This window comes from Panthera pardus, unplaced genomic scaffold (genome assembly GCF_024362965.1).
Source record: "Panthera pardus isolate Hobbes unplaced genomic scaffold, ASM2436296v1 HiC_scaffold_1, whole genome shotgun sequence".
NCBI lineage: Eukaryota > Metazoa > Chordata > Mammalia > Carnivora > Felidae > Panthera > Panthera pardus.
In genome coordinates this window covers 5548089-5575834 of record NW_026526654.1, presented here as the reverse complement: position 1 = coordinate 5575834, position 27746 = coordinate 5548089, and the positions used below count along the sequence as shown (strand labels likewise).

Here is a 27746-nt window from a genome sequence, read left to right as displayed (position 1 = left end):
GGCAGGTGTTATTTTCCATCCCCACCCCCATCATAAACACGGAGCCACCTGAGGGAGCCAGAGCTCCACAGATACTTGCTACCTAAGCTGCTAGTACTGAGCCACACCCACAAATTCTCCTGGGGACTTGCCAAACCTGCAAGCCTCAGCCTTTGGCTTAGGGCAAATTTTATTAAGGTCATGCATGCACCCTGACCAGGCACCATGTGGAATTTAATTAATTAATTAACTGGAATTAAAATAAAATGTTAAAAAGGGTAAGTGGTGATTGATTAGATGATTTTAGCTGCAGTGGACAATTTGTGCAGAAAGCACAGAGTGCTGTTGAGATAACTTCTGATCAATAACATTGAAGTGTGTAACAGAATTCACTTGGCACTTTACAGTAGAAAATGTTCCTCAGTATATGCTTTCAAAAAGTTACGAGTTTTAAAAACGTACATACTGTGGTGCCTGGGTGGCTCAGTCAGTTAAGCATCTGACTTTGGCTCAGGTCATGATCTCATGGGTCATGGGTTTGAGCCCCACATCAGGCTCTGTGATGACAGTTCAGAGCCTGGAGTCTGCTTCAGATTCTGTGTCTCCTTCTCTCTCTGCCCGTCTCCCGCTCACGCTCTGTTTCCCTCTCAAAAGTAAATAAACATTATTTTTTTTAAATAAATAAAATAGAAACATACGTATCAATAACCAATCATATTATTAATCAATTAATAAAGCTATATAATTTTATTTGGAAAAATAACATATATAGAGATGAAAATATCACAGAGACACATATATGACATAGAAAAAAAATAGAAAAACCCTAACCATAAAAAAGCTAAGAAATTTAGCAAATTATAAAATGGAGTGTTCCTTGAATAAAACCAATCAGTAATGTAGCTTGGGTTTTATAAGATTTCATGCCCACCCACAATAGACAGACACATTATAGAACTGTCATGATTCTGTTTAGTTTTGGTGATCTTCAAAAGGGTTTCTGTGTCTTTCATGCCACCAGTGGTTCTTTATGTATCTGGTCAACATCAGCTTTGCTACTTAGAGTTTGTCAGATTCAACTGAATTATAAATATAAAATGCCTAGTACGCACTAGTCTTCCAAAGCCCATTGGTCTCAATGGTCCTTTGGCAACGTTAAGAGACTCACCAATGTGACTATTCCATTTCAATCTACAGTCATTCAAATAGAAGGGATTTATTACCACTTCCAAAATTTTGTTACAAGAGTTCCAATTCCTGTATTGCCATATAATTCCCAAGTATCAATTAAAAGAGATATCAGCTTTTTTGTATATAATCCTATGTTGTTGTCAACACTAAGCACCTATAGATTGTCATTTAAATAATCCACAATGAGGCTCTCCACCTAAGTCACCAGTTTTATTGGTACATCTTTTCCCTTATTTAACCTAGCCCAGGAAAATCGTGTTTGCTGTTTTTGCTTGTTTGTTTTCATAAATATATTCAATGAACGCATTATAATATTTCTGTTTCTAAAAAAGACTATAAGACAAAAACACTGAACCCCAAATCTTAAAGAACTCAACAAGGTGTAGACCCACACTTTTCCTCTGGAGCACTGAACCTTAGGCCTTTTTGTCCCAGAAAAGCAGTTTCATGCCTGCGCAGGTGCCTGGAGTTTATGTGATAGTTCTTCCTGATTCCCCAGTCAATGGTTTGTGGGGAGTGTTTTTGTGTTAACCCAATACACTGCTCTCTTCCTCCCTCTCTCTTTCTCCTCTCCACAAAAAGGGCTCCCTCCCCTCTGTGGCACCATGATTTTCCTCTCCCCTACTTCATGTATCCGCACTGTGTACCTGCCAGTTCTCTCCCTCACATTATGCAGATTGTTCTCTTAATCCTCAGTTCAACTTCATGTATCCGCACTGTGTACCTGCCAGTTCTCTCCCTCACATTATGCAGATTGTTCTCTTAATCCTCAGTTCAATTTCCTAGGTATTCAAAATGATGTGATGTTGATCTGTGTACTGTGGAAAAGGGAGAAGACATGCCCAGGGTTTCCCTTCAACTCAAGCATCTTAACTCCTCTTGATATTACTCTATTTTGAGTTTATATTTCTATGTGTGGCAAAAGAAGGTGGTCCATTTTCATTATTTGCATCTAGCTGTCCAGGTTTTTTTTAACACAATGTATCAAAAATATTGCCTTTTCTCTACTCTTTAAGTGCTGCCTTCTTCATTATACATTAATTGACAATATAAGTGGGTTTATTTATGAGATCTGTCTCCTATTCCGTTGATATATGTGTCTAGTTTCTTTTCCACAACCATAATCTTTGGTATTCTGTAGCTCAGTAGCCAAACTTAAAGTCTGGTATAATGATAGTCAACCATTTTTCTTCATCTTCAGTATTGCTTTGGCTATCCATGGTCTTTTCTTTTTTACATACAAATTTTATAATTATTTGTTCTTATTCTGTGAAAAATATTATGGGTATTTTGATAGGAATTGCATTGAATCTGTAGATTACTTTGTGTACTATGGACATTTTAACAATATAATTCTTCTAATGCATGAGCATGGAATACCTTTCTATTTCCTTGTATTTTCTTTTATTTCCCTCATCAATATCCTTGGTTTTGAGAGTATGTCTTTATTCCTAGGCATTTCAATATTTTGGTGAAATTGTAAGTGAATTATTCCTTGGTTTCTCTTTCTGCTACATCATTATTTGAGTATGGAAATTCAACAGGTTCCTAGTATTAATTTTGTATCCTACAACTTTCCTGAGTTATTTTGCAGTACTAATAGGGCTTTTTTTTGGTGGATTCATTAGGGTTTTGTATATACATATAGTGTTTTCCCATCTGTAAATAGTGTTAGTTCTTCCTTTCCAATTTGGTTGATTTTATTTATTTTTCTTATTGCTGTGACTACCACTTTCAACACTATGTGTAATAAAAGTGGTGAAAGTGTAATTCCTGTCTCCCTCCTGATTGTAGAGAAAAATATTTCTCTTTTACCAATGAGTATGATGTTAACATGCTTTGTCCCACACATGGCCTTTTTCATGTAGAGGTGTGTTCTTTCTAAACTCACTTTGTTGACAGTTATTATAATGAATAGATATTATATTTTGTCAAAAGCTTTTTAAGCATCATTATAGATGATTGTATGCTTTATATCCTTCATCTTGTTAATGCGATTTATCAAATTGGTTGATTTGTAAAGTAAATTAAAATCATACAATCATCACTAAAATAAATCACATTTGAGAAAAATCTGGTTAATTATTTTTAAATTTTAATATTGAATATGGTTTGGGAAATTTTTGAGGAGTTTTTCCATCTATATTCATCAAATATATTTGCCTGTAGGTTTTTGTTATTGATTTGTTTTTACTTTATTCATGTAATTGTGGTGTCTGTGCAATATTGGACTTGTAAGATATACTTCAAAGTTTGCCTTTTCTTCTTCTTGTTCTTATTCTTTCTTTTTTTTGAATAGCTTGAGAATAGTTATTAATTCTTCATTAAATATTTGATAGAAGTCATCTATGAAACTCTGATCCTGGAATTTTCTTTGGGTGGTTTTTTTTTTATTACTAATGATTCAATTTCATTACTAATAACCACTCTTCAAATTTTCTATTTATTTATGATTCAGTTTTGAATGATTGTACGTTTTTAGTAATTTATCCATTTCTCAATTTTTTTTAGTTGATGGCACATACTTTTTCTCTATATTATTTTATCATTCTTTGCATTTCTGTTTCTGTTATTTTGACTCCTTTATTTCTGATTTTATTTGATTCCTCTTTTTGTCTAACTCTGCTGAAGTTTTTTCAATTGTGTTTAACTTTTTAAAGAACCAGTTAGTGATTTCATTGTTACTTTCTTTTTCTTTTTTTTTCTTTTTTGTTTGTTTGTTTGTTTTAGTTTCCATTTTAGATGGTGGATTATTGTTTATATTTCATAACCAGAAAATGCTTGAACGGTTGTGCATGGTCTGGTGAATGCTCAGGTGTCAGGATTTCTGATGGAGAGATTCTTCTTCATGTGGTTATGTAATATAGTTTACATTTTTAATGTCTTATATTTGAAAAGTACTTTTATTCACAGAAAAACTGAGTGTAAAGTACAGAGAATTTCAGTACACTCTCTACTTCCACACATGCATAGCATTCTCCAGAGTCAACATACCCTATCAGAGTGGTACATTATGTACAATTAATAAACCTACACTGATGCATTATAATAAACCAAAGTCCAGTGTTTACATTATTGTTCATTCTTATTGTTGTACATCTTTTTGTGTATTTGGAGAAAAGTTTATTGGGTTGTAGCCATCTTAATAGAATTAAACAGAGAATTCTGAGTGTCCTAAAATTCCCCTATAGTCCAAATGTTCCTCCTTCTCTCTGTGTGCAACCACTGATATTTTTACTTTCTTTGTAGTTTCCCTTTATCTAGAATGTCTTATACTTGAAATCATATACATGCAGGCTTATTGTTAATTCACAAAAAAAAAGTCGCTTCTCAATTGATGTTGTTTGATAAAGGAGTGCACTTGTGATTTGCACTGGGTGTTTTATGGAAGTGTTGAATAACTCAGTGTACACCTAAAACTAATATTGCACTGTATACTAACAAACTGGAATTTAAATAAAAACTATAAAAACTGGACCATGAACACAACAATCATGATAAAGATTAAAGTAAATCTTAATTGTAAAAAGATGTTCTTGACAGGTATCACAAAAGCAAACAATTTGTAAGTTTCTAGAGCTGTTTCCCTATTGCTGCATGTGTGAACTAAAAGAGCCCTATGAGAAGAAACAACTAAGGACTGACAGTTCTGGGTGATGGAATACACCACCACAGGAGCCTATAAGTCTAATCAAATAAGATGCCTTGAGAAGGGAGGGAGTGTATCTCAATCCCAAGTCCTGCTTAAATGGAGATGCACATTTAACGTTTACTAAGTGCACCTGACAGGTGAAGGATTAGATGCTGGAAAGCAGGATACAATTTTCTGACCATGCAGGTGCCCTGGCAGTGATGAGTCCCCTATAAAGAAGAATATTTCCCTTAAGTTATCTGGAGGAGACATTTTAATCATTCCCAAAAATGTGCTGTATCTCTAGTTATGCACCTGAAACCAACTTTGAACACGTGTGAAGTCTGCTGAAAGCTCTTAAACCATCAGGGGTACATTGGGAAATCTGACATGGTGTTCTATTAATCTGAGATTAGTGTTATTGAAAGACTTTTTATTTGTTGTTCTCTTCCACATCTTCACGCTCCTTCTGGATTACAGGCGTAAGCCCACTGATCTAGTCACCTGTCACTCGGCCTTTGTCCACATAATGAAGCTCTTCACTCTACTGTTTTTGTTATTTACAGACCTGTTAGAAACACTTAACTTTCTGAATAATTTCAAATGTAAGGCTTTATTCTGTATTAAGAGAGTAATACAGAAGGGCCTCTCCATGAGCATGTTCCGGGCCATCATCATCAGACCCAGGACCTCCTGGATGGCCAGGTTTAAACATCAATGCACAAGGAATATTTTTCAATTTTTTTTATCATCTTATGTTTTCTCAGTTCGTCTATCAGTAGTAACTGCATCATCTGTGCTATTACTTCTTCTAATGAGACCCAGAGTGATCTACTGGATGTCAGTAAATAATACTCAATTTCCCCCATAAACTCCATCATCAGGAGACTGCTTTTCACTTTGACATTATATAGGGATATTTTCTTATAGGAGTCATGCTGCTCTCAAGTGCATATATGATGATTCTCTTGTCCAGACATCAGAGGTGTTGTCAACACCTTCACAGCACCAGCCTGTCCTCAAGAGTCTCCCCAGAGAGAAAGGCCACCCAGACTGTCCTTTTGTTTGTGAGTTCCTTTGTGTCATGTGCTGGGTGACTGTCATCATCTCCTACACAATTCTGTTATGGATATATGACCTAGTCATTCTGGATTTCCAGATGCTTGTTACCAATTTCTATGCCACTGTCAGTGTGTTGATGGTAATTTGTTCCGATAAAATGATAAAAATGTGTTTCAAGAGTCTGTCACCACACTTTGTTAAGGTTTTTATTTAAATTCCAGTTAGTTACCATACAATATATTATTAGTTTTAGGTGCCATTAAACACTTCCATATATCACCTGATATGAATCAGAACAGGTGCACTTATTAATCTCTATAGGTCACTTAACCAATTTCTCCACCTGTATTCCCTCTGGTAGCCATCAGCATGTTGTCAATAGTTAAGAATCTGTTTCTCTCTCTCCTTTTTCCTCTCTGCTTGTTTAGTTTAGTGAATTCCACATAAGAGTGAGATCATATGGCATTTATCTTTCTCTGCTGACTTACTTTGCTTAGCATAATACACTCTAGCCTCACCCACATCATTGCAAATGACAAGATTTCATTCTCTCTGATGGCTGAGTAATGTTCCATTGTATATATATACCACATCTATCTATCTATCTATCTACATAACCATTTCATCAGTTGATGGACATTTGGGCATTTTCCAGAATTTGGCTAGTGTAGATAATGCTGTTATAAACATCAGAGTGCATGTATCCCTTTCAATTAGTATTTTTGTATTCTTTGGATATTTCCTTTTATTTTGTGTTACACAGCTTAACAAACACTTCTGGTTAGTATTTTTATTTATCTATTTTGGTTGCAATGCATTTCTGATGTGTAACATCCTTGTCTAGTTTTGAAATTAGAAACTTATGATTTCTTTTATTATTATTGTTATTATTATCATCATATACTCTAGTACAACAATTAAGTGGTTTTTTTCTTCTTATCCCGATCTTTGTATATCTGTAGTGACTACTGCATTTTCCATGAATGTCCAGTCTTTAATGTCTTTGGTTTCGATATTTCTGCTCAATATTCTATTTTATTTTTCCTTCCATCACCTCAGAATCATTCAATGTTTAGCTGAAATATTATATACCATATTATTTTATTTTATTTTTATTTTTTTTATTATTTTATACCATTTTATACCATTTTATTATTATTTTATACCATTTTCTTTTTCAATGGTTATTGAAAATTAATCTATCTAATAATATTAGGCTCCTTTCCCAATATTCTTCACAAGGGTATAGATTCTCTTTCTGCTTCTTTTGATTTCCTTTTTGTACCATTGTCTTTACTTAAATATTTTGAACATATTACATAGATCTGTATTATGTGACATGTAATTTCTTTGGACTCCTTATTCATTAGCTTATGTATTTGTGTGTATCACTGTTTCTAATATGGTTGTAAAATTTGGGACATATCATGTTTTGGATGTCTCCAGTCTCTTTCTTTCTTTATTCCACTCACACTGGGGGCAAGTTGGACATTCCACACAGGTTCAATCTCCTTGTGGTCAGCTAGGATCTGGATAGAAAAATGGCTACTTACTCTTACTGCTTACTCTTCTAGAGCCTTCTCTTGACTTTCTTCAGACCCTGGAACATTTTTATATTTACTTATTAACTTTGTTAGCTAACTTTAAGGATTAAGGATTTTAAGGATTATTTTAACTTTTGAGTACTTTTAGTTAGCTGCACTAATGGAATTTTGGAAATACCAAAATCACAACCCTCCAGATTGTAAACATAGAGAAAATATTTCATATAGATATTTTTGTGGCAAGCAGCAGTATCTTATAAAAATTTCTCCTTGAAGTATTTCAACCATGGCTTCCATCTTTTAAGTTAGCATATCACAATATAATTTTTAGAACGTATTTTAATAACATCTGAAAGTATTTTCACGTTTTGCACAAATTTGTGATGCACTAATCATTCACTATTAATGTAGTGTGTCTTTGTGTCACAATGCATTACTGTTTTTCTGTATCATTAAGTTACTCTTGGTAGAGCTTGTTTTGTGTAATCAAGTTGTTTTGCTGCACTTAGTATGGTTTCTTAGTACATCTTTGTAGATGTAATTTCACTTTGGATTTTATATCTAGTAGTTATGCAGAAATATCTTATTTGAAATATGCATTTAGGGAGATGCTACTTTGTCACAGACAATGAGTCTGGAGTTCTTTCTTATATAGTAAGAGAGTGGATGCAGAATTGAATACAAGAGAGGCTAATGTCTAGGAGGAGACAAGAGCCCCAAACATGAGTTTAGTCTATGTGTTTATTAAGCTCACAAGATATTACACACATGATGAACATGAAGAAAATAATCAGTAATCATTAACTTGTGTGAGTAAGGAACAAAGGGTCTGGGGGCAAGTGGTGTTTGTGATCAAGGTACATTAGCACCATGAAAAGTAGTTTCCTGTAGGTGATATAGCAAGTTACTTGTGATCTGATTACAATATCTTGCCACCTAGTCTCAGGCACTTTTGCCCCGTGGTGGCAGCTTTCCATCCTAAGCTTTATTCTAACCCATTTATGTAAGTAGAACCTATTTCCCCACACTACTTGTTGATTTTACTTATAGTTTCTGTTGTCATTTCACAGAGCCCAAAGAATATGACATGTAAGATTTCTGCTTTCATATATTTTATGAATTTTAAGCCTTAATGTGTGCCATTTAAATTAATATTCTCTGGCTTGTGTTTCCCTGGCAACCTCTCTTTACTCATCAACAATGATTTCAATTTCTCTGTCTCCTGGGATACTCAAATTGTCTGATGATGGTATCTAACACTTGTAAAGAGTGTATTTGTTTGCTATAATTACTAAACACTTTATTACAATGATGGTTTTATTGTCATCAACTATAATTGTAAGTGTCTTAGTGTCTGTCTTACATGATTTTATTTTATATATTAAACTCACTTGAATTATATCTATATGTGTATAAGGTTTGGATATTGCCTAACTTATGTGTGTAATTGTTAACCAATTGTTTCATTAACTTTTCACATCTCAATGACATTCTTTATTCATGTCATTTTATATGTCTTTATTCAAATTATCTTTGTCCTCTAATTATTGCTGCAAAAGAGAAGGTTGGGTTAGGCTCTAGTGTTGATAACTCCAAAATCAAATGACACATTTCCTTATTTGTTTGGATTGTTTGGATTTGTCTCACACAATAAATATTAGTAGTAAATACAGCAGTGGTAGTGATACTTATTTTCTTAAATCAGAAGAACATGTGAGAGTGCTCTTCATAGTTTCCCTGAAATCTCATTCTTTTACATTATTATTCCTTATTTTTCCACCTCAATTGGTAAATACATAAAAAAATTAAATACTACAAACTCAGTTTAAATTCCTAAATGTGTAAGTACATGTCATTTGACTAAACTTGAGAGGGGATATACTATATGAATACACCTCTAATAAGTAAAGAGATGAAAAAAATATTTCCACACACAAAAAATACCCAGATTCATATGCATTTCTTCTTAAATTTATGAAACATTTAATTAAAAGTTTAAAAAATACCAGTTCTTTACAAGCCCTTCCAAAATATAGAAGGAACTGGGAATTGACCATATCATTTACTAATTCATTTTATGAGACCTGTTATTACCCAGAAAAGAGAGCCAGATAAAACCACCATAAGTAAACTAAAGACCATGATCTATCATATACATAGACACAAATTATTAAAAAATGTGCAAATTGAATCCAAAAACTTAAAATTAATTACATACAGTAAGTAATGAATCACGGATTTCTACTCCTGTAACCAATATTGCATTGAATGTTAACTAAGTAAAATTTAAACAAAAGGATAATTACATACAATAAACAAGTAGGATTATCTTTTAAACACAAATTTTCTTTAACAGTCCCAAGTCAATCAATGTAATGCACCATATTGATAAATTATAAAATTAAGTTATTTCCATAAATATGAAAAACACTTGAATCATTATAAAGCCCTCAGATATATATATATATATATATATATATATATATATATATATATAAAGCCCGCAATCATTATAAAGCCCTCAGAGGGAACTAAGATGGTGCATAGTAGGAGGACCCTAGGTTAGTCTTGTCCCTCAAATACAACTAGATAACCATCAAATAATTCTGAATACCCATACAATTTACCTGAGGATTGACATAAGAAAGAGCCCAACTGGAGGGACAGAAGATACCACATCAGGAAGTGCAGAGTTATGGCTTGGGGGAGAAACAGATCACAGGTGCTGCAGAAGAAAGGGAACCCTGGTATCAGAGAAAGGAGAAAGAGAGAGCGATGCAAAAAATTGCATGTTTCTCTGGGGACACAGGTACTAGCTGGCACAATTTTCCTCCTCTTCAGCATAAACACAGAGCCACTGACAGGAGTCAATTCAGCACACTCACTGGCTGCCTAATGTGCATACTCCAAGTTGCAAAACACAGCATTCTGGAGGTACTGCCCATCTCAACCAAGCTTGCCACAGTCCCATCACGGTGGGGCCCTCCCAGAAGCTGAAACCTCTACCCACACAACGTCTCCCAGAGAGTTCTGCAGGGATTCTAGTGGATATTCTGCAGCTCTACTGGAGGTAGTATCAGCTCTTATTAAACAAGAAGACAAGAGCATAGCTTGTTAAAACTTCAAGTAAAAACTTGAAGTCAACCACAAACATATATGGAAATACCACAAATACACGGAAGTTAAACACCATGCTAATAAACAATGGCATGGTCTACCAGGAAATCAAATAAATAAGTAAATAAGTACAGGGAAACAAATGAAAATGAAAATTCAATGATCCAAAATCTTTGATATGCAGCAAAAGAAGTCCTATGAGGGAAGTAAATAGCAAAACAGTAGTACCTTAAGAAATAAGAAAACTCTCAACCTAACTTTATACCTAAAAGAGTTAGGAAAAGAACAATAAATGAGGGGCACCTGGGTGGCTCAGTCGGTTGGGTGTCTGACTTCAGCTCAGGTCATAATCTTGCGGTCCATGGGTTTGAGCCCCACATGGGACTCTGTGTTGACAGCTTGGAACCTGGAACCTGCTTCAGATTCTGTGTCTCCCTCTCTCTCCACCCCTCCCCTGCTCACACACACACACTCTCTCTCTCAAAAATAAAAATTAAGAACAAATGAAACCTAAAGAAAGCAGAAGGCAGGAAATAATGATGCTTAGACCAAAAATAAATGATACAGAAATTTTAAAAAATAGAACACATTAATGAAACCAAAAATGTGCTCTTTGAAAAAAATTGCTAAATTGATAAGCACCTATCCAGAATTATAAAAAATAAGAGACAAGACCCAAATAAGTAAAATAAAAAAATGAGAGAGGAGAAATAACAACAAACACCATCAAAATAGAAACAGAATATTACAAAAAATTATATTCCAGCAAATTGGATATTCTCAAAGAAATGGATCAATTCCTGGAAGTATGTAAACTACTGAAGCTGAAACAGGAGGAAATAGATAACTTGAAAAGACTAATAACCAGAAATGTAAGTGAATGCATAATTTAAAAAAAAAAAAACTACAGAAAACAAAACTACGGGGCCAAATGTTTTCAAAGAGGAATTCTACTAAACATTGAAAGAAGAGTTACTCCCTATTCTTCTAAAATTCTTCCAAAAACTAGAAAAGGGAGGAAAACTTCTAAATTAATTCTGAGTCCAGAATTACCCATGATACTAAAACCTGATAATGACTGCACTCAAAAAGAAAACTACAGGCCAACATCCTTGATGAACACGGATACAAAAATTCTCAACCAAATCCTAGCAATACTAATCCAACAGCACATTAAAAAAAGTCATTCACCATGATCAAGTAGGATTTTTTTCCCCCTGGGCTGTGAATGTGATTCAATATTCAGAAATCAATCAACATGATGACACACCATATTCTAAAAGAAAGGATAAGAACCATTTGATCCTCTAAATAGATGTAGAAAAAGCATTTAACAAAGTAGAATATGCATTCATGATAAAAACCCTCCACAAAGTAAGGTTAGAGGAAATATACTTCAACATCATGAAGGTCATATATGATAAACCCACAACTATTTTCACCCTCAATAGGGTAAAACTGAGAGCTTTTCCTCTATGGTCAAAAACAAGATAAGGATGTCCACTTTTAATACTGCAATTTCCTGAAATTCCTAGCTACAGCAATCAGAAAACACATAGAAGTAAGTGGCATCCAAATCGACAAAGAAGTCACACTTTCCCTATTTGAAAATGACATGGTACTCTACATAGAAAACCCAAAAGACTCTACCAAACAATTGCTAAAATGAATACACGAATTCAGCAAACTTGCAAGTTACAAAATCATTGTTTAGAACTCTGTTGCATTTCTATACACCAATAATGAAGCAGCAGAAAGAGACATCAAGGAATTGATCCTATTTACAAATGCACCAAAAACCATAAGATACCTAGGAAGAAACCTAACCAAAGAAGTAAAAGATCTGTACCCTGAAAAGTATAATACATTGTTGAAAAAAATTGATAGACACAAAGAAATAGACAAACATTCCATGCTCATGGATTGGAAGAACAAACATTTTTAAAATGTCAATATTACCCAAAGCAATCTACACTTTAATACAACCCTTACCAAAATACCAAAAATATCTTTCACAGAGCTAGAACAAACAATTCTAAAATTTGCGTGGAACTGCAAGACCACAAATAGCAAACACAATCTTGAAAAAACAAAGCAAAGCCAAAGGGATCACAATTCTGGACTTACAGTTACAGTACAAAGGTGTAGTAGGGAGGAGTTAAGATGGCGTGGGAGTAGGGGGTCCCTGGGCTTTCTTTGTCACTCATACTCAGATATATTGAGGTCAGATCACTTGAAACACCCAGGAAATTGATCTGTGGAGTGGCAGAAGTATCTCCACAGTTGGAGAGAGGGTGAGGTAGAGTAGTGTAGAGACTTCCAAGGATCCCTGGAAGATAACATGCCCCTTCCTAAAGTACTTTTGGAAGAGGGTTTATTGCGTCTCAAAGGGCAAAAGACCCTTCAGGTGCTAGCCAAAGACCTTTCATCAGCAAGGGGACAAATGTGCACCCAGAGAGAATATAAACTTTTTTTGATTTTTATAGTGTTACACCATAGATTCTATGCTCTGTGCAGTCCTGGAACTATTTTTCTGGGACAGGGGGATTCAGACACGGCATGGAAAGAGGCTCGACTACACAGGAAAGGATCAGATCTATGTAGTGCTGGGTCCTTTAAGGCCTCATGTTATGAATAGCTGGCGTGTGTTGAAGAAAAAACACAGTACAGTTGTGGCACAGAGTGAGCCGACTGCCCTTGGTATCCTGTGAGGGCTTCCTGAACAATACAGGGTGGAAGATCACGGATCTCTCAATGATATATAGGAGAGGAGCCATTTTTGTCCCAACACCAACAAGATGGAATTTCAGAGAGCAACACAGCAGCTCCCAGGGGAGGCAAGACTAGCTTACACCAAACCCTGACACCCTATGCCTATCAAGTGCTTATTCACTGGGTCAATACTGACTCTGAGCCAGTGCAGCAAACCTGTCCTGCAGACCAGCACAGCCAGTACCTCCCATTTACCATGTGCACTGAAAATAGGGTGCTTCCAAATAACACCTGCAGTTTTCTCTTTCTTTTTTCTTTTGGAATCAGGTATATAGTTTCAATTTTGTTTGTTTGCTTGTTTTACTTCCATTTCTCTCTCCTCCTTTCTCTCTTTTTATTTTTTATTTTTGTAATAAGGCTTTTTTTATTTTCCCCTTTACTTTCTCTCAGAATCAGCCATATTTTTTTAGATATTCTGTATGTGTGTGTGTGTTTCTTTGTTGTTGTTCCCTTTCCTTTTCTCTCCCTCCCCCTCTTTTGGATCAAGCATTTTAATGTTTATTTATTTTGAGAGAAAAAGAGAAAGAGTGAGGGAGGGTGAGGATCCCAAACAGGATTTTCACTGTCGGTACAGAGCCTGACATGAGGTTTGATCTAACAAACCTTGAGATCATGACCTGAGGCAAAATCAAAAGTTACATGCTTAACTGACTGAGTCACACCAGCACCTTCGGATCAGAAAATTGCCCCCTTTTTCCTGGCCTACTTCACAAAAAAATAAAAGCACACCTAGTTAAAAGTCAAAAAGCCTCACTGAACCAAGGAGGAGCTCAGCAGAGAAGTGACCAGTGGGAAAGTAAAGCCAAAATAAAACAGCCAGTTGCACAAAGCATACACCAGAAACACTTTCTGAAATGCCAGGTCCTAGACAGTTTACAACCCCTTTTTAATATAGTATTTCTCTCAGGTGTAAGAAACATAATAGGTTTCAAAACATGCAAAATACAGAAATTTAGCCAAAATTACAAGACAGAAGAAGTCTCCCCAACAGAAAGGCCAAGAAGAAATCACAGCCAGAAACTTGCTTAATACAGATATAAGCCATATATTTGACCATGAATTTAGAATACCAGTCATAAGATGACTAGCTGAGTTTGAAAAAAAAGCACAGAAGAAACCAGAGAAATCCTTGCTGCAGGGATCAAAGACCTAAAAACTAAGAGTGAAATAAAAAATTCTGTAACTCAGATTCAAAATTAACCGTATACAGTCCCAACAAGGTTTGAAGAAGCTGAGGAGAGAATAGGTGATATAGAAGATAAAATTATGGAAAATAATGAAGCTGAAAAAAAGAGGGAGAGAAAACTTTTAGATCACTAAAGGAGACTTAGAGATCTTAGTGTTTCCATAAAACAAAACAGAATCTGTACTATAAGAATCACCAGTGAATGGAGGGAAGCCAGAAGATTTCTTTGAGCAAATTATAGCTGAGAATTTCCTTATATGGTGAAGGAAACAGGCATTCAAGTCCAAGAGGCACAGATAACTCCCCCTCAAATCAATAAAAACAGGGCAACACCATGTCACACCATCATAAAACTTATAAAATATAAAGGTACACAGAGAAATCTGAAAGCATCCAGGGACAAAGTATCCTTAACCTACTACGGTAGACACATAAGGTTAACAGCATGCCTGCCCACTGAAACTTAGAAGTCCAGAAGGGAGTGGCAGGAGGAATTGGCAAGAAATATTCAATATGCTGTATAGGAAATACATAACCAAGAATTCTTTATCCAGCAAAGTTGTCATTCAGAATAGGAGAGATAAAGATTTTCCCAGACAAAAGACAATAACAAAAAAGAAAGAAAGAAAGAAAGAAAGAAAGAAAGAGAAAGAAAAAAGGAAGAGGAAAGGAAAGAAAAGGAAAAGAAAAGGAGAAAAGAACAGAAAAGAAAAGAAAAGAAAAGAAAAGAAAAGAAAAGAAAAGAAAAAGAAAAAAAGAAAACTTAAGAGTTTGTGATCACTAAACCAGCCCTGCAAGAAATTTAAAGGAGGTCTCTTGGACTGGAGAAAGAAACAAGATCAACAATGAAATTTAGAAAGGACCAGAGAACATCATCAGATACATCAACTCCACAGGTAACAAAAAGGCACTAAATTTAAATAAACACTCTGAATATAAATGGGTTAAGTGCACCAATGAAAATACATAGGGTTTCAATGGTATTAAAAACAAACAAACAAAAACAAGAGCCCTTTATATGCGGCCTACAACAGATTCATTTTAGAGATAAATGCATCTCAAATTTGAAAGAGAGGGGATGGAAAACCACCTATCATGATAATCAACATCAAAAGAAAGTCAAAGTATCAATACTTAGACAAACCAGATTTTAAAACAAAGTCTGTAGAGGTGCCTGGGTGGCTCTTTGTTAAGAGTCCGATTTTGGCTCAGGTCATGATCTCACCATTTGTGAATTCAGGCCCCATGTCAGGCTCTGTGCAGACACCTCAGAGTCTTGAGCTTGCTTCAGATTTTGTGCTTCCCTCTATCTCTGCCACTCTCCCATTCAGTCTCTGTGTCTCTCTCAGAAATAAATAAATATTTTAAAAAAAGTAAAACAAAGACTGTAACAAGAGATAAAGAATGGCATTGTATCATAAGTAAGGGGACTCTCTATTAAGAAGATCTACCAAATGTAAATATATATGCCCCCAACTTATAGGAATGCAAATATATGAATCAATTAACAACAAACATAAAGAAACACACTGAAAATGATACCAAAATAGTAGGATAATTTAATGCACCACTTATAGCAATGGGCAGATCATCTAAGCAGAAAGCCAACAAGCAAAAATGCCTTCGAAAGACACACTGGAACAGATAGACTTAACAGATACATTCATAACATTTCATTCTAAAATAGCAGAATACATTTTTCTTTAATGCACCTGGAACATACTCCAGAATACATCCCATGTTGGTTCACAAATCAGCCCTCAATAGGCACAAAAAGGTGAGATCATATCATGGATATTTTAGGATCACAGCACTATGAAACTTGAAATCAATCACACACAAAAATTTGGAAAGCCCTCAAACTCATGGAGGTTAAAAAATATACTATCAGACCATAAATAGTTTAATGTGTAAATTAAAGAAGAAATTAAAAAAAAAACTTCATGGAAACAAATGAAAATGCAAACATGATATTACAAACCCTCTGGGATGTAGTAAACACAGTCCTAAGGTAAAAGAAATTGCATTCAGGCCTACCTAAAGAAACAAGAAATTTCCCAATTACACAAACTTACTTTACACCTATTGGATCAAGAAAAGGAAAGGTAAATAAAGCCTAAAGCCAGTAGAGTTATGGAAATAATAAATATTAGAGCAGAAATAAATGATATGGAAACAGACAAAAAATAGTAGAACAGATAAATGAAACTAAATGCTGGTTCTTTGAAAGAAAAAAACAAAAATGATAAACCCTAGCCAGACTTATCAAAAAGAAAAAAGAGAGGACCCAAATAGATAAAAGCACAAATGAAAGAGGAGAGATCACAACCAACACCACAGAAATACAAACAATTATAAGAAAATACCCAGAAAATTACATGCCATCAAACTGTGCCACCTGGAAGAAATTTACAAATTCCTACAAACACACATATTGCTAATACTGAAACAGGAAGAAATAAAAAAAATTAAAAGAGACCCATGACCAGCAAAAGTGAACTAGTTATCAAAATTTCCCAAAAAACAACAGTCCTGGGCCAGATAGATACTCAGGGGAATTCTACCTGACATTTAAAGAAGAATTAATACCAACTCTTCTCAAACTGTTCCAAAAATAAAATGGAAGGAAACCTTCCAAACTCATTCTATGGAGTGAGCGTTACCTTGAATCCAAAAGCAGACAAAGACCCCACTAAAAAAGAGAATTACAGGTCAATATCTCTGATGAACATGGATGCAAAAATTCTCAACAAGATACTAGCAAATAACATTCAATATTACATTAAAATATTTATCCACCATAATCAAGTGGGATTTATTTTTGGACTGCAAGACTAGTTCCATATTCACAAATGAATCAATGTGATACACCACATTAATAAAAGAAAAGATAAGAAACATATGATCCTCTCAAAAGTTGCAGAAAATACATTTGACAAAATACAGCATCATTCCTGGATAAAAACTGTCAGAAAATAGGGATAGAAGGATACTACTTCATCATAAAAAAGGCTATATATGAAAGACCCATAGGTAGATCATCATCAATGGAAAAAAAACCACAAAACTGAGATCTTCCCCCACTAAGGTCAGGAACATGACAGGATGTCCACTCTTACCACTGTTGTTCAATATAATACTGGAAACTGTAGCATTAGCAATTAGACAACACAAAGAACTAAAATTTGTACGAATTGACAAAGAAGAACTCAAACTTCTATTCTCCAAAGATGACATGATACATCACATGGAAAACCCGAAAGCTTCCAACAAAAAACCTAGACCTGATACATGAGTTCAACAAAGCTGCAAGATATAAAGTCAAAGCATGGAATTTGGTTGCATTTCATTACACCAATAATGAGGCAGCAGAAAGATAAATCAAAGAATTCCATTTACAAATGCACCAAAACCAATAAGGAACCTAGGAATAATCTTAACAAAAAAGGAAAAAAAAATTCTTTATGCTTAAAACTATAGAAAGTTTATGAAATAAATTGAAATAGAAGCAAAGAAATGGAAAAACATTCTATTCTCATGGATTGGAAGAACAAATATTCTTAAAATGTCGATAGTGCCCAAAGCAATCTACCCATTAAATACAATACTCCTCAAAATACACCAGCATCTTTGCAGAGCTAGAGGAAACAATTCTTTTTGTTTTGTTTTGTTTTGTTTTTGAATACTTCATTTCTCTTTAGTCGAATAAGATGATGCCTTTTTTCTTTTTTGTTAAACTAATTTTATTTATTTATTTATTTATTTATTTATTTATTTATTTTTCATTCTAATTAATAATTTTAAAATTTAAATCCAAGTTAGTATATAGTGCAACAATGATTTCAGGAGTAGATTCCTTAACGTCCCTTACCCATTTAGCCCATTCCCCATCCCACTACTCCTCCAGCAACCATCTGTTCCTTCTCTATATTTAAGAGTCTCTTATGTTTTTGTCTCCCTCCCTGATTTTATATTGTTTTTATATTATTTTTCCCTTCCCTATGTTCTTCTGTTTTGTATCTTAAATTCTCCATATGAGTGAAGTCATGATATTTGTCTTTCTGTATTTTCATTAGCATAATACCCTCTAGTTCTATCCATATAGTTGCAAATGGCAAGATTTCATTTGTTTTGACTGCTAAGTAATACTCCATTGTATATATACCACATCTTCTTTATCCATTCATTCATCTATGGACATTTGGACTATTGACATACTTTGGATATTGTTGATAGTGCTTCTATAACATTGGGGTGCATGTGTCCCTTCAAAACAGCATACCTGTATCCCTTGGATAAATACCTAGTGGTGCAATTGCTGGGTCATAGGGTAGTTTCATTTTTAGGTTTTTGAGGAATCCCCATACTGTTTTCCAGAGTGACTACAACAGTTTTACAGTCCCACCAGCAGTGGAAAAGAGATCCTCTTTCTCTGCATCCTCACAAACATCTGTAGCCTGGGTTGCTAATGTTAGCCATTCTGACAGGTGTAAGGTGGTACCTCATTGTGGTTTTGATTTGTATTTCTCTGATGACTGATGTTGAGCATTTTTTCATGTGTCGGTTGGCCACCTGTATGTCTTCTTTGGAGAAGTCTTTATTCATGTCTTCTTCCCATTTCTTCACTAGATTATTTGCTGTTTGGGTGTTGAGTTTGAGAAGTTCCTTATAGATATTGGATACTAACACTTTCTCTGATATGTCATTTGCAAATATCTTCTCCAATTCCATCGGTTGCCTTTTAGTTTTTCTGATCATTACTTTTGCTTTGCAGAAGCTTTTTATTTTGATGATGTCCCCATAATTCATTTAGCTTTTGATTCCCTTGCCTCTGGAGACGTGTTGAGTAAGAAGTTGCTGCGGCTAAGATCAAAGTGTTTTTTGCCTGCTTTGTCCTCTAAGATTTTGGTGGCTTTCTGCCTTCTATTTAGGTCTTTAATCCATTTTGAGTTTATTTTTGTGTATGGTGTGAGAAAGTGGTCCAGGTTTTTTTGTTTTTTGTTTTGTTTTGTTTTTTCATGCTGCTCTCCAGTTTTCCCAGCACCATTTGCTGGAGAGACTATCTTTATTCTACTGGATATTCTTTCCTGCTTTGTCAGTGATTAGTGGGCCATACGTTTGTGGGTCCATTTCTGGGTTCTGAATTCTGTTACATTGACCTATGTGTCTGTTTTTGTTCCAGTACCATACTGCCTTGATGATTACAGGTTTGTAATACATCTTGAAATCCGGGATTGTGATGCCTCTAGCTTTGTTTTTCTTTTTCAAGATTGCTCTGGCTATTTGGGGTCTTTTCTGGTTCCATAAAAATTTTAAAATTGTTTGTTATAGCTCTGTGAAGAATGCTGGTGTTATTTTGATAGGTATTGCATTGAAAATGTAGATTGCTTTGAGCAGTATCAATATTTTCACAATATTTGTTTTCCCAATCCAGGAGCATGAAATATGTTTCCATTGTTATGTGTCTTGTTCCATTTCTTTAATAAGTTTTCTGTAGTTTTCAGTGTATAGATTTTTCACCCTTTTAGTTAGGTTTATTCCCAGGTATCTTATGGGTTTTGGTGCAATTGTAAATGGGACCCATTCCTTGATTTATATTTTTGCCGCTTCATTATTGGTGTATGGGAATGCAACCAATTTCTGTGTATTGATTTTATGTCCTGCAACTTTGCTGAATTCATGGATCAGTTCTAGCAGTTTTTTGGTGGAATCCTTTGGGTTTTCCATGTAAAGTATCATGTCATCTGTGTAGAGTAAAAATTTGACTTCTTCCTGAGTGATTGGATGTCTTTTATTCCTTTGAGTTTTCTGGTTGCAGAGGCTAAGACTTCCAATACTATTTTGAATACCAGTGGCAAGAGTTGACATTACTGTCATGTTCATAGCCTTAGAGGAAAAGCTTTCAATTTTTCCCCATTGAGAATGATATTAGAGTGGGTCTTTCATATATGGCTTTTATGATCCTGAGGTATTATCCTTCTATCCCTACTTTCTTGAAGGTTTTTATAAAGAAAGGATGCTGTATTTTGTCAAATATGTTCTCTTCATCCATTGAGAGGATCATGTGGTTCTTGTCCTTTCTTTTATTGTTGTGATGTATCACATTGTTTTGTGGATATTGAGCCAGCCCTGCATCCCAGGTATAAATACCACTTCGTTGTGGTGAATAATTCTTTTAATGTATTGTTGGATCCAGGTGGCTAGTATCTTGCTGAGGATTTTTGCATCCATGCTCATCAGGGAAATTGGTCTATTCTCTTTTTTAGTGAGGTCTTTGTCTGGTTTTGGAATCAATGTAATGCAGGCTTCACAGAATGACTTTGGATGTTTTCCTTCCATTTCAATTTTTTGAAACAGCTTCAAAAGAATAGGTGTTAACTCTTCTTTAAATGTTTGGTAGAATTCCCCTGGAAAGCCGTCTGGCCCTGGACTCTTGTTTTTTGGCAGATTTTTGATTACTAATTCGATTTCTTTACTGGTTATGGGTCTGTTCAAATTTTCTATTTCTTTCTGTTTCAGTTTTGGTAGTGCATATGTTTCTAGGAATTTGCCCATTTCTTCCAGGTTGCCCATTTTATTGGCATATACCTGCTCATAATATTCTCTTATTATTGTTTTTATTTCTGCTGTGTTGGTTGTGTGCATTTCTCCTCTTTCATTCTTGATTGTATTTATTTGGGTCCATTCCTTTTTCTTTTTGATCAAACTGGCTAGTGGTTTATCAATTTTGTTAATTCTTTCAAAGAACCAGCTCCTGGTTTCATTCATCTTTTCTACTGTATTTTTTTTATTTCAATAGCATTTATTTATGTTCTAATCTTTAATATTTCCTGTCTTCTGCTGGTTTTGAGTTTTAATTTCTGTTTTTTTGTTCCAGCTAGTTAACATGTAAGTTTAGGTGTGCATCTGAGACATTTCTTCCTTCTTTGGGAAGGCCCGCATTGCTATATACTTTCTTCTTGTGACTGACTGCCTTTGCTGGTCCCAGAAGTTTTGGGCTGTGTTGTTATCTTTTTCATTGGCTTACGTGTACTTTTTAATTTCCTCTTTAACTTCTTGTTTACCCATTCATTCTTTAGTAGGATGTTCTTTATTCTCTAATTATTTATCTTTCCAAATTTTTTTCTTGTAGTTGATTTTGAGTTTCATAGTGTTGTGGTCTGAAAATGTGTACAGTATGATCTCCATGGTTTTGTACTTGTTGAGGGCTGGTTTGTGTCCCAGTATGTGATATATCCTGGAGAATGTTCCATGTACACTGGAGAAGAATGTGTATTTCACTGCTTTAGGATGAAATGTTCAGAATATATCTGTTAAATCCATTTGTTCCAGTGTGTCATTCACTGCCATTGTTTCCTTGTTGATTTTCTGTTTAGATGATCTGTCCATTGCTGGAAGTGGGGTTGTTGAAGTCCCCTATTATTATAGTATTATTATCAATGAATGTCTTTATATTTGTGATTAATTGATTTATATATTTGGGTGCTGTCACATTTGGAACATAAACGTTTACAATCGTAAATATCAAATCTTCCTGAATACTAAACTATTGAACCCGGAGTGTCCTTGGCATCATAGATTTCAAATATATTTAGATAAAGTAAGATATAATTTGAAGCTACATGTAAGCTAAATTATACTTGTTTGTGACATAAATAAATATTCTGTCACATGAATTAAAGCAAAAATATCCAGTTTTGGTATAAATATTTCATGAATAAGTAGTTATAAATTGATTGTAATGTATTCATACTTTTGAAACACATTTCTATCTTTTTATCAGAACAAATTACCACCAACACACTGACAGTGGCATAGACATTAGACACAAGCTTCTGGAAATCTAGGATGACTGGATCATATGTCCATAACAGAGTTGCAGAGAAAGAGATGATGGCATCCACCCAGTACATGGCCACAAAGAAACTCAGCCAAAACAGTACATTCTGGGTGGTCTTTCTCACTGGGGAGACTCTTGAGGAGAGGCTGGTGCTGTGATGGTGGTGGCACCACCTCTGATGCCTGGACAAGGGAATCATCATGTATGCACTAGAGAGTAGCATGACTCCTATGAAGAAACATCCCTGGATAATGTCAGTGTGAGAAGTAGAACCCTGATGATGGACCTTATGGGGAAAATGAGCAGTATTTACTAACATTCAGTAGATTATTCTGGGTCACATTAGAAGAAGAAGCAGCAATATACAAGATGCAGTTACTATTGAGAGACAAACTGAGAAACCATAAGATGATAAATGAATGGAAGATGTACTTTGTGCATTTAGGTTTAAAACTGGCCAACTGGGAGGTACTGAGGCTGATGATAATGGCCTGGAGGATGCTCAGAAGGCAGATGGTCCTCATGCAGGGGCCCCCCATTACTCTGATCATGCAGAATAAAGCCTTATATTTTAAATCATTCAGAAAGTTCAGTGATTCCAACACGGTTGTACACAATAAAAACAATGCAATGGAGAGTTTCATTATGCGGCCAAAGGCCAAATGACAAATGATTAGGTCAGTGGGCTTAGACCTGTGATCCAGAGGATCATGAAAACGTGGAAGAGAAAGAGGAAGGTGTTGGTGGAAATTCCAATGCCTACTGGTAAAAATTGGCATATTTTAATAGTCAAATGAATGGAAGATGGGATCATGCTAGGTGCAAAAACATATTTATCTGGAAAAAATAGACCTCACATGATCATTGTAATTAACTTTGTTGCCATACTCATCACCACATCACAGTTTTCATTTTAACCAAATCTATTTTACAAAATCAATGTAAAACCTATGTTGTATGAAGTCTTAAAATAGTCTCAACATAATTTGCACACCAATTTGAGTGTGAATGTATTTTATAGTCATACATATCTATCTGACATCTATCTATCATCTATATATCTATCTAAAATCTATCATCATATGTATTATCTAACAAGGGAGAGAGGGGGAAAGATGAAAAAGAGAGGGTGGGAAAGAGAGATAATACACACAACATAACCAAAATCATGGCAGGACAATGTACCCATTTCTCTTGCTCCAATGTACATGCATTTCTTTTGCTTTCTGTTCTGCATTACCCTGACTCATATTCAGCATGAAGAATACTAATAGCCATATAAAGAATGCATAGGTATTTTTTCTTTATAATTGAACTGTTGTAAATTTTATGCTAATGGGGAAAGAATTACCAAACAATTGAGAAAAAAAAAATCCAAGTGTGTTTTCCATCACATACTATCACTTTCTATTCTTCATCCTTAAATATTTAAAGACCGTTGTGAAACATTTGTCATAACCTGACAATTCATCATAATCTCACTTTAAAATCAGATAACTATTAAACGTCCTTCTATCTACAACTGTAATTCTCATTGTCATACAAGCTAATGTATTCATAGCATGGATGTGAATATTTGGTTGTAGACACACAATTGGGGTGAGAATTACAAAATTGATTCAACTTGAACATGGCTCACTCCCCTTTATTGTCAATTAAAGAGACTCATTTTATAATCTCTTTTTATATCGGTAAGGAATTGCCAAAGACTAGATATCAATTTTCTAGAAAAGAAGAGGACAAACACACGATTCTCCACTTTGTGACATTCACAAATTTGTATTAAATGTTTATATGAAGATCATTTCATGGGACTCCATTAATAAAAGGATATATTCCCATGCTTTTAATGCTGCTACATTTGGGAGGAAGATGGCAGCGTAGGAGGATGCTGGGCTTACCGCGTCCTGCTGATGACTTAAATTCCACCTACACCTGCCTAACCCCAGAAAACCACCAGAAGACTAGCAGAATGGAGTCTCCAGAGCCAAGCGCAGACAAAAGGCCCATGGAAGAGGGTAGGAAGGGCTGAGACGCGGTGCGCGATACACGGACTGGCGGGAGGGAGCTGGGGCAGAGGGGCAGCCCACTGGCAAAGCAGAGCCCCTGAGTCTGGCTTGCAAAAGCGGAGGGGCTGGACGGAGTGTGTTCCGACAACAAGCGGGACTTAACATCTGGAAGCTTATAAGCTACCAGCTCTGCTCAGAGAACGGGAGGGCTGGAAGACAACAGGAGAGAGAGTTGTTGAGCCCTGAACAACAGAGAGCAGCTTGGTGGGGAACAAAGGCGCTTGCCAGCGCCATCTCCGTTGCCCATCCCCCAACCAAAATCCCAAAGGGAACCAGTTCCTGCAAGGGAACTTGCTTAAATTGTGTAAACACCCAACGCAGTGCTTCTGGGGATCCATCCCTCCAGGGGGTCAGACTCCCTCCCGGTGCCTCAGGGCCCCTCCCAAAGTGGATCTCCAAAAGAAAAGCGAGCTGAGCCTGCCCTTCCCGCCCCTGTGCACCTTGCCAATCTACCCCAACTAATACGTCAGATCCCCAGCACCACAAGCCTGGCAGTGTGCAAGTAGCCCAGACAGGCCACGCCACCCCACAGTGAATCCCGCCCGGAGGAGAGGGAAAGAGAAGGCACACACCAGTCTGACTGTGGCCCCAGTGGTGGGCTGGGGGCAGACATCAGGTCTGACTGCGGCCCTGCCCACCAACGCAAGTTATTCAAGACAGCACAGGGGAAGTGCCCTGCAGTTCCACACCACTCTAGGGACTATCCAAAATGATGAAACGGAAGAATTCCCCTCAAAAAAAAGTCCAGGAAATAATGACAGCTAATGAACTGATAAAAGACGATTTGAACAATATAACAGAAAGTGAATTTAGAAGAATAGTCATAAAATTAATCACTGGGCTTGAAAACATTACAGAGGAGAGCAGAGAATCCATTGTTACAGAGATCAAGGGAATAAGGAACAGCCAGAAGGAGGTAAAAAATGCTATTAATGAGCTGCAGAATAAAATGGAGATGACCACAGCTCGGACTGAAGAGGCAGAGGAGAAAATAGGTGAATTAGAAGATAAAATTATGGAAAAAGAAGAAACTGAGAAAAAGAGAGATAAAAAAATCCTGGAGTAAGAGGGGAAAATTAGAGAAAAAAGTGATGCACTAAGGAGAAATAATATATGCATAATTGGTATTCCGGAGGAGGAAGAGAGAGGGAAAGGTGCTGAAGGTATACTTGAAGAACTAATAGCTGAGAACTTCCCTGATCTCGGGAAGGAAAAAGGCATTGAAATCCAAGAGGCACAGAGAACTTCTTTCAGATGTAATTTGAATCAATCTTCTGCATGACATATCATAGTGAAACTGGCAAAATACAAAGATAAAGAGAAAATTCTGAGAGCAGCTAGGGATAAATGTACTCTACCATATAAAGGGAGACCTATAAGACTCATGACCAATCTCACTACTGAAACTTGGCAGGTCAGAAAGGAATGGCAGGAGATTTTCAATGTGATGAACAGAAAAAATATGCAGCTGAGAACCCTTTATCCAGCAAGTCTGTCATTTAGAATAGAAGGAGAGATAAAGGTCTTCCCAAACAAACAAAAACTGAAGGAATTCATCACCACTAAACCAGCCCTATGGGGGATCCTGTGAGACAAAGTATTAGAGACATCGCTACAAGCATGAAACCTATGGACATCACAATGACTCTAAACCCATATCTTTCTATAATAACACTGAATGTAAATAGACTAAATGTGCCAACCAAAAGACATAGGGTATCAAATGGATAAAAAAATAAGACCCATTCTATTTGCTGTCTACAAGAGACTCATTTTAGACCTGAGGACACAGTCAAATTGAGAATGAGGGGATGGAGAACTATTTATCATGCCACTGGAAGTCAAAAGAAAGCTGGAGTAGCCCTACTTATATCAGACAAACTAGACCTTAAATTAAAGCTGTAACAAGAGATGAAGAAGGGCATTATATAATAATCACAGGGTCTATCCATCAGGAAGAGCTAACAATTATAAATGTCTATGCGCCGAATATGGGAGCCCCCAAATATATAAAACAATTACTCATAAACATAAGCAACCTTATTGATTAGAATGTGGTAATTGCAGGGGACTTTAATACTCCACTTACAACAATGGATAGATCATCTAGACACACGGTCAATAAAGAAACAAGGGCCCTGAATGATACATTGGATCAGATGGACTTGACAGATATATTTAGAACTCTGTCTCCCAAAGCAACAGAATATACTTTCTTCTCGAGTGCACATGGAACATTCTCCAAGACAGATCACATTCTGGGTCACAAAATAGCCCTTCATAAGTATACAAGAATTGAAATCATACCATGCATACTTTCAGACCACAATGCTATGAAGCTTGAAATCAACCACAGGAAAAAGTCTGGAAAACCTCCAAAAGCATGGAGGTTAAAGAACACCCTACTAAAGAATGAGTGGGTCAACCAGGCATTTAGAGAAGAAATTAAAAAATATATGGAAACAAACGAAAATGAAAATACAACAATCCAAACGCTTTGGGATGCAGTGAAGGCAGTCCTGAGAGGAAAACACATTGCAATCCAGGCTTATCTCAAGAAACAAGAAAAATCCCAAATACAAAATCTAACAGCACACCTAAAGGAAATAGAAGCAGAACTGCAAAGACACCCTAAACCCAGCAGAAGAAGAGAAATAATAAAGATCAGAGCAGAAATGAACAATATAGAATCTAAAAAAACTGTAGAGCAGATCAACTAAACCAAGAGTTGGTTTTTTGAAAAAATAAACAAAATTGACAAACGTCTAGCCAGGCTTCTCAAAGAGGAAAGGGAGATGACCCAAATAGATTAAATCATGAATGAAAATGGAATGATTACAACCAATCCCTCAGAGATACAAGCAATTAGGGAATACTATGAAAAATTATATGCCAACAAACTGGACAACCTGGAAGAAATGGACAAATTCCTAAACACCCATACTCTTCCAAAACTCAATCAGGAGGAAATAGAAAGCTTGAACAGACCCATAACCAGCGAAGAAATTGAATAGGTTATCAAAAATCTCCCAACAAATAAGAGTCCAGGACCAGATGGCTTCCCAGGGGAGTTCTACCAGACATTTAAAGCAGAGATAACACCTATTCTTCTCAAGCTGTTCCAAAAAATAGAAAAGGAAGGAAAACTTCCAGACTCATTCAATGAAGCCAGTATTACTTGGATTCCTAAACCAGACAGAGACCCAGTAATGAAACAGAACTACAGGCCAATATCCCTGATGAATATGGATGCAAAAATTCTCAATAAGATACTAGCAAATCAAATTCAACAGCATATAAAAAGAATTATTCACCATGATCAAGTGGGATTCATTCCTGGGATGCAGGGCTGGTT

General features: G+C 35.7%; 2 pseudogenes; one reads left to right on the top strand and one right to left on the bottom strand.

Moving 5' to 3' along the window:
- The first annotated feature begins 4649 nt into the window (after window positions 1–4649).
- LOC109257132 (vomeronasal type-1 receptor 90-like) lies at window positions 4650–6077 on the top strand (annotated as a pseudogene).
- A 16130-nt stretch (window positions 6078–22207) lies between these two features.
- Window positions 22208–23136, bottom strand: LOC109257131 (putative vomeronasal receptor-like protein 4; annotated as a pseudogene).
- Window positions 23137–27746: the final 4610 nt, after the last annotated feature.